The sequence below is a fragment of the Cupressus sempervirens genome, chromosome 3 (genome assembly GCF_028749045.1).
Source record: "Cupressus sempervirens isolate cs-2001-9-10 chromosome 3, ASM2874904v1, whole genome shotgun sequence".
NCBI lineage: Eukaryota > Viridiplantae > Streptophyta > Pinopsida > Cupressales > Cupressaceae > Cupressus > Cupressus sempervirens.
The window spans coordinates 622,774,858-622,788,127 of record NC_143120.1 but is presented as its reverse complement, the minus strand read 5'-3'; positions in this window follow the sequence as shown (position 1 = coordinate 622,788,127).

Sequence of the window (13,270 nt, the reverse complement as noted above, 5' to 3'; positions counted from 1 at the left end):
GTAAATTGATGAGCGTACCTCACAGTGTAATGCCGATAGAATTTTCCAATCTCAGTCAGTGGCTCAGACTGTAATCTAGATGAAACTAACTGCAATTGATCATTAACCATGTTGGAACTGACTACTACCTCCGAAGATATCACCAAGGGAGTAGTATTACTAACAGGAACCATGCCAACTGCCGACTCACCAACATCACACATGATCTTTGATACATCTCTAGTCTTCGTGCCATCAGTACTAGAGGCCACCACCATATCAGGCATACAACAATCTGCTACAACACCCAACTCAACTGAACCTGACTCTAGTGGGAATGAACCTGATATGCCAATGTTAGTATCAAGGATGGATGCATCCCCATCTCCACTGTCTCTGACAATCTCGGCCATGGACATCCTTGGATCACCAAACACTACAACTTGTGACTGTATAGAATCAGGTAAAGACTGTAGTCGCTCTAACTCCATGGTCACCTTAGCCAAATGAAACTGTGACTCCTTGAAAGCCAACTGTGTACTCTCAAGAATCTTAGAAGTCACCTCAAGCTGCTCAGTAAGCTCACTCACCTCATCTTCCTTGTCCAACAATGCATCATATGTTGTACTACCCCACTCCATAAGATAATCTCTGTCGGCTACCAACTGCATATAATTCTGTCTCAAAATCCGAATAGCCTCCCATAAAGAGTGGAACTCTGTCAAGGAAATATAACTGCCTCCTTGCTCATCACTAGTAGGAGAACCCCATCCATAAACTGCTAACAACTGACGAGCAGCATCAAAATGCTGGCAAGTGATAGCAATGTCTCAGTCACTAACTCTCAACTGATTAGACACATGATGGCATTGGCTTGACTGTCTCCTACAAACCTCCTCTGATGCACTGTCTAAAGGAGTATCCTCAAAGTTACTAGTCTCTAGAGTATTACCATGCATATCCTGTGAATCAAATCTAAAGCTCATATCAACATACGAAGTATCAAAAACATTAGCATTGCTGTCCAACTCCTCTATACCCAAGGAAACTAAGTCTTCAAAACTGCCCACTGCATCCTCCTGGATGTCATCAATGCCAATATGATCCTGGGACTCATCTATACACACTGCCAAATATGAAATATCATCAACACATTCCAGCAAGTATGGTCGAATGGATATATGAACAAAGCCCAACATCGGTGTATAAAAACTAATACCAACATCAGACAAGATACTGGCACAAGAAAATACAACACCGTGTAATCTGCTAATCAAATCCATGATAGCACCCAAACAAACACTGCTACCAAAAAGTGTTAAAGATCTCTAGTCAACTGAATCCCAAATGCCAATATAATAATCTCAAGTCCACATCCGTAAACTAGAATCAACTGGTAACTCAAGCATACTCCTCACCTGAGTAATATGACCAATACCAACTAACTCCACATACCTGTCATGATGAGATAATGAAGTCACAATACTATCTTTGTTCACCTTCAGCTGGCTGGACAAATCATGTGAAGTACTACCAGCCTCAACCTCATGTGATGAAGCATCTAACTGTGCCTGGTACTCTTTCTCAGCAAAATCATAAATGCTCAGTGTCTGCTCATCTCTACCAGGTATCTCACCATCCTGCATAACAACATCCTCATAATCATCATCTGAACCCACTACACTGTAGTCACTGCCTGTTGTAACTATACCATCCTGAATACCTATGGCATCACCCTTTGACGACCTGTAAACAATTGTCTCAATTTGAGTATCAAGTTGACCATTACTATCAATCTGTGTAATATCCTTTCCCACCACCTCCTGTGGCAGAGTAGAATCTAAGACCTCTACCTGGCTATCAGCTAGTTTCTCAAACTCTTCATGCAAGTTCTTGGTAATTGTGTCATCTGCCCTGTGAGAAAATTTTCCAAATAGAAATCCAGTCAACTTATCCACCTTAGCTGGGTCGGACAACATGTCATTCATTATACGGTGGTGCTCAACCAACTGTTCAGACATATCATGGCTTATTTTTATAAGTTTATCTAAAATGTCTAAATAACCACTCTGGATATCAATTGTCCAAGATCGTGTCCTCTGAGACTCTGTACTATACCTATCCATTTTGGATAAAGTAGAGTGTAAACCCAATAGGATATAACTTCTTCAAACACCAAGAACTGACATGCAAATGATTAGAAGTAGCATGCAACCATAGATTTTGACATGCAACTGATTAGAAGCAACATGAACCCACCAAATTATGACATGCAAGATCTGGGTAGTTGTCAAAACTGACATGCAAACTTCTACAACCACCAAATTCACCAAGAACTAACATGCAAATGATTAGAAGTAGCATGCAACCATAAATTTTGACATGCATCTGATTAGAAGAAACATGCAACCATAAATTATGACATGCAAGATTTGGGTAGTTCTTAAAACTGAAATGCAAGATCTGGGTAGTTGTCAAAACTGACATGCAACTTCTACAAACCCTCAGGCTGGTAAGATCATGGCTCTGATACCACTGAAATGTCCCTTTTCTGATTTTATATGATATTTCCAACCTCTAATCAGATCTTTAAGATCAAACAACTAATATCACAAAGATCCACCAAATTTCTCCAGAAACCCCAAATCGGGTATGCTGAAAACAGTGCCAAAAGCTTCACAACTTCACAAATTATTAATAAATCTGAAAATGGAAATTTTTACAGAAATTTCAGCAGAATAATAGCCTACAAAATAAAATTTCCAGATCCGTATAGCCTTTACACAACAGTTCACAAATGTAGGACAAAAACTATGCTCATCGGGCTCCCGAAATTAACACAAAAATGCCCGGAAACACCACAAAAACACTAATAATATATCTCAGAAGTTTAATCACGTCCCAATACATATATTCAACTCTATTTTAACACCTTAAAGTCTGAAATACAGCAGCAACCCAAACTGATATGAAATACTCAACTGGAAACACCAAACTCATACCAAAAACACACTCGAAAACCCACAAATCTGCATTGTTCAGCACAAAGGCAAACTCTGTATGAGCATGCACATGGAATGGCTTCGAACTCCCATCCTTAGACTTTCTAGAAACTTGCAAACTCCCGTTCTTGGGTCTCCCTGGAAACCTGCAAACTCTCGTTCTTGGGTCTCCTTCTCCACAGGTTTGGCAGCCTCTGAAGAATAACAAAGAATGAGCAAAAATCAAGTTCTGGAATCAGCCCAAAATGCCTCCAAACCCCTTAAAAGAGGGCATAACCGTAACTCACATCCAAGAGAGGTTAATGAAACATATTTTAATAATAATTTTCATGTATTAGTCCAACGATTTCCAAAGATTAACCCCTTTTTTCTGAAACTTCACTTTCTTGGGCCTGCCTGCCTTAGCAAAGATTATTATTTTTTAATTATTTGAAAAGGGGACATGACATAGATTACAATCCTTGATTGCTGAATGTAGGCACTTGTTCTGCTTTCTATGATCTTGATCCTTTGCGATCTGATAACCCTTGTTCTAAAAGTAGATTTCCTTATACACCCTTGTATATCCGCTCATATATTTTACAATGAAATTTTCGTCTTCCTTATAAAGACATTTGAGGATTTAGGGTTAGGCATGGATCTTCGATCCATATTCAATCTCTATTTTCCACTCATTGTTTGCACTTCTTCCATTGGTTGCATGCCTTCATCATTTTTCTTATTGGCTACATGTAGATTGCATAGGAAAGATAAAAGATTTGATCTTATCATTTAATCCTTCGAGATTTACCTTATGTCGGCTACAAAAATTGTTTGCATCGTAGTTTGTGCAATTACAAACTCTTATGCTGATATTCTGAGTTACTCGGCTCCTGAAGCATTACTTGATGCTCAGCACATGCTGTTTCTTGGATAACTTGGCACCTAAACAAAATTGGCTTACTCGGCACCTTGTGTTACTCGGCACTTAATATTACTCGACACTTTATTCTGCTCGGCACTTAAAGTCATTCGGCACTTGAACTTTACTCGACACCTGATCTTCACTCAGCATCTAAAAACTACTCAGCACATGAAGATCACTCGGCACCTGAAGTCTTTCCTTACTCGGCTCATGTTGTGGCTCGACATTCATGGTTTACTCAGCTCTAATAGAGAAAGTAGGTAAGTGTATTGGCACTCAAGCGTCAAAAACCATTATGAAGTTAACAATCTTCCCCTTTGACATGAGTGACAAAAACACTTAACTGACCTTATGAGTACACTTATTAATCTATTTGGTATATACAGGGTTTAAAGAAAACTTGATCAAAATTTAACTTACAATATATACCACAAAAATTTTGTAACTCCCCCTGAGTTGATTGTGCCATTATCTGTATATCATGCTCCTACTTTTATCTTTTCCATGCTCCTACTTTTATTTTTCTCCCCCATTAATTCATCTTCATAATATCTATATCTCCCCCTATTATATCTCTTTTTCTTCTCCCCCTTTTTTGACACTTATGTCAAAGAATGTTTAAGGGTTAAGACCATATTTAGCCAAAAATGTGTTGTTTACCTCCATAATCATCCTGAGAGCTGCATCCCAATTGTTTAAAGCAATTTCTAGTGACTTATGCTGGATAGTAGTCTCTGCAGCAATATGAATAAGTCCATCTGATGTAGAAAGATTAGGATCTTTCTTGAGAACAGTTTCAGCGTAGACTTGCTCTTTATGGAGTATTTCTAAATGTGGGGTAATGGAGGACTGGAGCTGTATCAATTTTGCCTTGATATTGGCCTCTTCTGCTATTAATACAGCTATTTCCTTTTGAGTGTGAAGCGTCTGGGTAAAATGCTTCTCAATTTGAGCTGGATCTTTAGGTAGCTGCATGCTAGAAATATTTAAATTTCTTTCCAAGCTCATTGTCTTTTGGCTAGTCTCCTGTGTGAAGTATGAAAAGTCACACAACTTTTTGTACAATGAGAATATATTCTCAAGTACCTTTTTCACTTTGTCAATTAGCTTTGCCAATTCAACTTGGGAAAGTGCAATTTGACTTGATATTCGCTCATTTACTTTTCCTTGGAATTTTCTTTCAGACCATTCCATAAGTTTTGCATTTGTCTCTTGGTCTTCATTTGTCACCTGGTCAACAATATCTATCAATTGCTTCGTGATATGCTTTGACTCATCTGGTGATTGCAAACTGAAGGCATCCATAAAGATGTCCTTAATCTCATGTAGTGTTTGCTTTTATTTATACTCCTTCCTGAGTATCTCATCTTTTTCTCCTATTCAGTGCTTTTTGCACCTCATTTATTTGATCAATGGTTATAGTTTTTGAGTCATAGCCTGGTATGACTATCTCCTCATCTAATTCAAGGTCTCCATAGTGAATTACCCTTGCAAATTTTGTAGTACTAGATGTTGGTACAGATATTTGCAATGGTTGGTGTGAAGGAGTTCCCAAGGTAGGCAAATTTATCAATGTTTGTATTGCCTCCTGCTCTTTAGGGGTTTCCACTATTTTCTCCTCCTGTTGTCTTTTGTCTTGATCAATTATAGTAATCTTAGGAAGTGCACCTGGTATTTGTGATGTAGGATCAGATGTAATAGTTTGTCCTGTTTGTCCTGTTTGTTTTGTTCCTTCTTCTACAGCTACACTCGGCTTCTGTATTGTAGTATCAACTATGCCTGTTGAGATAATTGTTGTCATTTGAAGTTGACTACTAGTAGCTGTAGAGATGATGTAAGGTGGTTCTTGTGGATTCACCTTATCTCTAATTGTGCTTTCTACTAGTTTTTTCAATTCATCCATACTAACCAATACTGGATCTGCACATAATAATGCTTGTTGTGTAGATTGGTCAAGGATTCTTTTGAGATCTTCTGCAGTTAATGGATTGATATTCTGACCAGAAGTATCAGGAACATTAATAATAGTTATAGTTTCTACAGGTGTGATGGATATTTGAGGAGGGCTAGGGGGTGGCAATTGTGTGTCTTGCACACTCTGATCTGGTTGCTGCTCTTGCTCAGCTATTGCCATTATGTCTTGTTTTTGTGTCTCTTCCTCCTCTCCATCTTTCTTTTCTTCTTCCTTCTTCTCTTCTTCTATCTTATTTTCTTCTTCCCTCTTCTTTTCTTCTTCTACTTTCTTTTCTTCTTCTCCCTTCTCTACTGTTGTCTTCTCTTCTCTCCTTTTTCTCCTTTCTTCTAGTGGAGTAGCAGCTTCTTCCTTGTATTCTTCTTCAAGAAAATCTTCAATCTTCTTGTACAAGTTTTTCCATGATTTCATTGTTCTTTGAACAATTTCTTCCATCTTGTCTTGGAGTATGAAGAATGCCCTGTATTTAGGTGTAAACCTATTATTATGCCTATTGATTGCTTTCTTTACTTGTTCCTTAGTCAAATCCGGCAATATGCTTGCTAGGGTTGATTCCCTCATCTCCTTTTCCATTTTCAAACAAAAATGCCATATGTCTTCTACAATTTTAGATAGTTCTTTTGGCAATTGTCCAGCTAGTTCAAGTGGAGTGTACTTGAACTGTGCCATCATTCCATAGACTGTTTCTTCTATCCCATTATGTTCTTCTTTGGTAAACTTATTGAAATCAACTTTATTTAAGTTGCTTAAATCACCATTTCCAATATTTTTACATAAAATATTAACTGAAGAATGGCTTACCTTTTCATATTGATCTTCTTCATCGGTATCAGGTTGAGCCACATATCTTCTTCTTTTCCTCAGCTCTTCCTGTGTTTCCTTGCTTTGTTTCTTCTTTGTAACTTCGTCTTTAGCCTTTTGGGTGGAGGCCCTTGTTGCAACTCGTGTTGTAGGCTTTTGAGGTGATGGCATGGCAGATTTCTTTGGTTTATGCTGAGCTGGAGGCTGTTCTATTGCCTTTCTTTTCTTTGACTCAACTTCAGTTGGTGCTTCCTTGGCTTCTTTGTCTTCTGTACCTTCCTCCTTGTCTTCACCCAGTCCTTGAGTTAATTCCATTGGACCTTGTTCTTGCTCATCTTCATCATCATTGTCATCTTCTTCTTCTTCTGCTTCAGCCTCAATTTCTTCACCAAATTTCTTCTTAATCTTCTTTAACAATTTGTCTTTCTTCTTTAATGTGGAAGCAGTCTTTAATTCCATGTTTTTTTTTTACCTTACTACATCATAAGTGCCAAAATGTGGAGCACTTTCATCTGTTTCTTTTTCCAATAATGCAGTTATTGTTGTAGATGCCTCATCAACATTGATTTCATATCCAAATGGCCTTAGCCATCTCACTCTTGGAATTGCTGCTTGGATGTATGTAAAGTCAATATCAACCAAGAAACATATATCATTAACATGTTCTACTAAAGTAACTGGTATTCTCACCCTTTGTTTCATGGATTTCTTGAAATCTTCGATATAGCTTGTCATCAGGGCATCAAAATTTTTTCCCATTTGTTCTATATATTCATTGATTTGGGCAATGATTGTTCTATCATTCCTCCATGTCACTTTGCCAAAAGAGGGAAATTCATTTTGAACATAGAACAATATACAAACTAGAATCGCTCCAAATTTGCATTGAGTGCCCTTTGTACTTCTTATGGCAGCTAGGTTTTCATTAATCTGTTGTAGTTGCAGTTCTGCAAGATCATAAGTATGATCCTTTTTCACCAATTTGTAGCCTACATCTACTGCAATACATGGTACACTGTTGAGTCTACTGGATTGGTAGAACTTATGGGCAATGACTCTAACAACAAATTCAACTAGAGGATCCTGTATAGTGTGAATTGTCATTCCTCTCTTATTCCACTGAGCACCAGTATTCTTTTCAATAACCTCCTTCGATTCACTTCTTAAGGTTTTGAACCAATCTAGGGTTGGGTACCCTGTTACTCTATGTATGATTTCTTTGGTTAACTTGATGGGAATATCTTCTAACCACATACTACCACCATGAATTCTGCTCAGCACAAGTCTAACCCATTCTATCTTGAATACAGTGGGAAAGCTCAAAACTCAGGTCAAACCCTTTCTTTCAACAATTTTGAATTCATCTCTTAAGACTCCATCTACGCACAATTTCTCATAGGCTTGCCTTATTTCCATATCTCCTAGGGCACCTATCTTACAATTGTAGCATTTCCTAATGTCTTGAACCATTACAACTTTTGGGGGTATTTGGGAGAGAGCTCCGGCTGGGTCATTTTTGTATGCTACTTTAGGTATGGGATGAAAATCAGGTTGCTTGACCTCATTGGACACAAACTGAACTTCAAATGACTCTTTGTCCTCGGTTTTCTTGGAACTTGACGCCATTTATGCAAACTAGGGTTTCCTTTTTACGAAATATAAAATTTTGTAGCTCGGCACAAATAAAAAATACCTCAAGATCGATGAAAACACGTTGGGAGAGGTTGCAATTTGCTTGAAACGCTGGATTCTTTGCTATGAAGTTGCTCTGCTCTTTTTCTTTTGTTCGGTAATTTCAGATATCATTATGGCCTGTGATTCATGTTCCATCTTGAGAGATCTTATCTCCTCTATTTGAACTTTGTTTTTCTCCATCAGTTCTACTATTGCTGCATCAAATTCTTTAGTGTCTCCATTGGCAAACACTTGTGTGGTATCAATCTCCTTGTAGTGTATATCATTTTTAGCTATGGCTATCTCCTTTCTTCTCTTTAAAGATTTTCTTAATTCAACTCTTGCTTCTTCTAACTTTTTTAGAGCGAGATGCACATCAATCACTTGGTTTTCAATGATCTTTCCAAGTTTGAAAACTTCCATCTTTAGATCTTTTTCTCCAAGCTATCAAACTTTTCCTTGTGAGAACCCGGATGCTCTGATACCAATTGTTGGAATATTCAAATAGGAAGAATACTTATGAGAGGGGGGGGGTGAATCAGAAGTATTACACTTATAACCAATAAAACTTTTAGGTGGAAGTAAATTGCATGCATGTAAATACATCAAGTAAATATGAAACTAAGACATGCATCAACAACACATAACACTAAAATTTGGTAACCCAGAAACCCTCCAGGAATAAGAAGGTAAAATTGGGGTGGGGATGATACCCACAAAAATTATTGCAGCAATATTATTCAACCACTTATGATGGTCTACCCTGTTAAAGGCTTTACATTGTGTCAATAGTGACCTGGTTAGAGGATTTACAAACACTTTACATGAAGTGTCACCCTGTTAAAGGATTTAATCACCTATTTAAAGGATCTACAAAATAGTTGTTAAGCTAACCTATCACCATAGGATTTTCATTCTAATACAATTTCTAGAAAGTATTAGGTATAATGAACCTGATAGATTACAATCCTTGATTGCTGAATGCAGGCACTTGTTCTGCTTTCTTTGATCTTGATCCTTTGTGATTTGATAACCCTTGTTCTAAAAGTAGATTTCCTTATACACCCTTGTATATCCACTCATATATTTTACAATGAAATTTTTGTCTTCCTTATAAAGACATTTGAGGATTTAGGGTTAGGTATGGATCTTCGATCCATATTCAATCTCTATTTTTTGCTCATTGTTTGCACTTCTTCCATTGGTTGCATGCCTTCATCATTTTTCTTATTGGCTGCATGTAGATTGCATAGGAAAGATAAAAGATTTGATCTTATCATTTAATCCTTTGAGATTTACCTTATGTCGGCTACAAAAATTTTTGCATCATAGTTTGTACAATTACAAACTCTTATGTTGATATTTAGAGTTACTCGGCTCCTGAAGCATTAGTTGATGCTCAGCACATGTTGTTTCCTGGATAACTCGGCACCTAAACAAAATTGGCTTACTCGGCACCTTGTGTTATTTGGCACTTGAATAGCTCGACACTTGATATTACTCGACACTTCATTCTGCTCGGTACTTAAAGTCATTCGTCACTTGAACTTTACTCGACACTTGATCTTCACTCGGCATCTGAAAACTACTCGGCACATGAAGATCACTCGGCACCTAAAGTCTTTCCTTACTCGGCTCATGTTGTGGCTCGACATTCATGGTGTACTCGGCTCCAATAGAGAAATTAGGTAAGTGTATTGGCACTCAAGCGTCAAAAACCATTATGAAGTTAACAGCAAATATGGTAAGAGGATTTGGAGACCCCGTTGAAGAAGTTATTAGCCATGTGATGTGAAATCATGACTCTAATTATTGAAATGATAAGTGCCTTCTTAAGAAGGATTGAGGAACCTATGATGTTTCCATATTGGAATTGATTTGTTGAATTTATAAAAATTATTAAGATGCCTTTAATAAATTGAAAAACTATAAACTACAAAATTGAATCCTAGTGTGATTTATCCTTCTACATTTTTTCTGATGTTTTGGATGCTTTTTTTGAAGAAAAAATACAAATATAATTTAAAAAATGAAAGTAAGCTGAAACATATAAGCAATATCTTTATTATACCTTTGTTATTGCAAAGTGATGTAGGTTTTTATAGAGAAAGGTTGCAGCCTAATCTTCCTTCCCCACTATTAAAGATCACTACAAAGACCTAGTTCCCAATGGTGCAACAATAGACAAAATATATTTATACACTACTGAATCCTAGAAAAATGAACGAATTAAAAAGCTAGGGCATAGCAACTTACATTGACACAATTTTAGTAATGGGCGTGATAGTAGAAAGAAACTATAAAGACATTGTGTATGAAAGAAGGTATGAAATGGATTATTTTGGAGTATAGTTGGGTTGACACTCACCATTCAATATGATGCACATATCATCATCTAAGATCGCTACATAAAACCCTTTCTTTTCCTTTTCCCTTTCTTCCTTGTCCACTATTTAAGATTACTACAGAGACCTAGATCACAAGGGCACATCAACAAACAAAACATATATTCACTGTTGAGTCCTAAATAAATGATTGAACTAAAATGAACATGTGAGTAGGAAGAAACTAGAAATAAATTCAACAGTCAAAATTCAATCATCATTCAAACAATCAACATTCAATATGCACATATCATTCACTATGTAGATATCATTGCAAAAAGGGCATGATGGTAGGAGGAAAAAAAATGCCTAGCAAGAGACAAAATATTTATTAGCTTTTGAATTGTGAATGAATCGATGAGCCTGTTAGTTGCATTACAAAAATTTCAATCAGTCACCCTTTCATTCACCCAATCATGGTGATAAACATTGCATATATTTTTTAATGAAGGAAAAAAGAACCTAGTTTAATCATTCCAAGTTGCAAATTTCCTAGTTTCATTCCATTCACTTGGTAACACATGTTGCAAACAATGGGTGTTCTGGTCTTTTTGTGTACCTTCATAGAGATCTCTTTCACTTTCAAAAAATTTGGGAATTATGAAGCGTTACAATTTTGTGTTCTCTTTTTTTTCCCTTATATTTGTGATGTTGTCGCAATAGAGATGGTGTCAAGGATAGTTTCAGAAAAAAATATAATTCACATTAAAAAGCCATTGCCGTCATAATTTGGTCCCTAATCTTGTAGTGGTTCCTTATTCTCAAGGTCCTCAAGATCCCAAAAATGGTCCCATAATTTTGTTGTCATGGTTCCTACTTCTTTCCCTTTGAGAAATTTGGATGTATCCCCTTTATCACTATATTTAGCCCCTAGGTATTGTGTCTTCATAATTAGAAGAAATATTCCTAATGAATCTCTCCTCTACTACATGACATGTGTATTTAAGTGTATAATTGTCTTCCTACACTTGTTATTGAGTATATTTAACTAGAAGTTATACTAACCAAACTCTAAATGTTTTAAAAGATAACATATGTTCTACAATAACAAATAGCTTGAGAAGCAAACTACACTAGAAATTTTAAGCCTTGGCACCATCCTTGAGAATGACACCAATTTTTTTTTCCTGTTAAGGATGATTAGTTGGTGGGATAACTTAACACACTTCCCTAACAAATCAAGTAATCATCTATTGAGTAACTCTTCATCCTAAGAGAAGCTGATTTGATTAACAACCAAGAATGTATCTTCTTTGATGGAAACTACACTATATGAGCAAAAAAATTGATATAACATCTATCAAGCTTTTATGGAATTGAAATGAAAGGAAAATTATTGAAATAAATATTTCACTAATTTTATTTACACAACTTTTGCTATGGAGAAGACAATGTGGTTATGTGTGAATAGAAAAACTTATGCAACAACTTAACAAGAGTACAGTCAAAAGAAATTTAGTGCAAGAATCTTAATAGGAATTAACATGTACTACATTAACTATGAAATTTAACTAACTCATATTTATCATATTAACCATGCAATTTATTAGATATAAAACTATCGAAAATGAACTATGCTAAGTTAATTGCTTTGTAATATGAATGAAATAACAACTAAATAATCTAATTCTAAAATAGAGTTATGTCACCTCAAGTGGCCCTTACTTGAGTTATAACCTCAAATTAATCAACATCGTTATTAACTAAAAGCTACCATCTACTACTATTTGATTTTAACTGAAATTAAAAAATGAAAGTGATTCTAACATAGGACATGATCCAACACAAAAACTATTGATGTATTCTCTCTATTTATAACTGTCACTTATAAAATCATCTTGCATTTATAGGGAAATCCTTAGAGCATCAATAATAATAAAATATTTTAGTTATTTATTCACACATATCATATTTTAAGAAGAAACTGACTTATTTGAAATTAGAAACAACGTAAAAAAAAATTAGAAATATGGAAAATTAATGAAATTCAACTATCCATTATAAAACATGTGGTCATGTATAGGAATAAATTTATCTAGTGGTTGAATAGTCACTACCAACCATAAAGTTTCTACTTGACCTATACATACAAGTAGCAAAACTGAAAGCATTGTGCTACATGAAGATGCATTGGTTATGGTAATATCTACCCACTATATGATGCTTACTTTCTATGTTTTGACACCATAAGCCAGCTAATAAATATGGAAGATACAAAGATATATTGAATCATTTCAAAAAATCATAGCAACTAGAGTGGATCACTGCTTTACACAAAGTTATGATTATAATTAGCCGATAGGCTATTATAGATGGGCTTTTCACTTTAAACCTATCCAATGCTAATACAAGTGATAAATTCCTTAATGGTTTTCAATTGCCTATGAGATGCTTTTAGTCATCAATAAAATCAATCATCCGATCAAATCAAGTCTAATCTCAATGATCTCAGTTCTTCAAATCAAATGCAATCAAATTCAATCTTTCATAGATATATGCAATAAAATCAAATCTTTCACAGATATGTACAGGGTAGATCAAATCTTTCATGGAT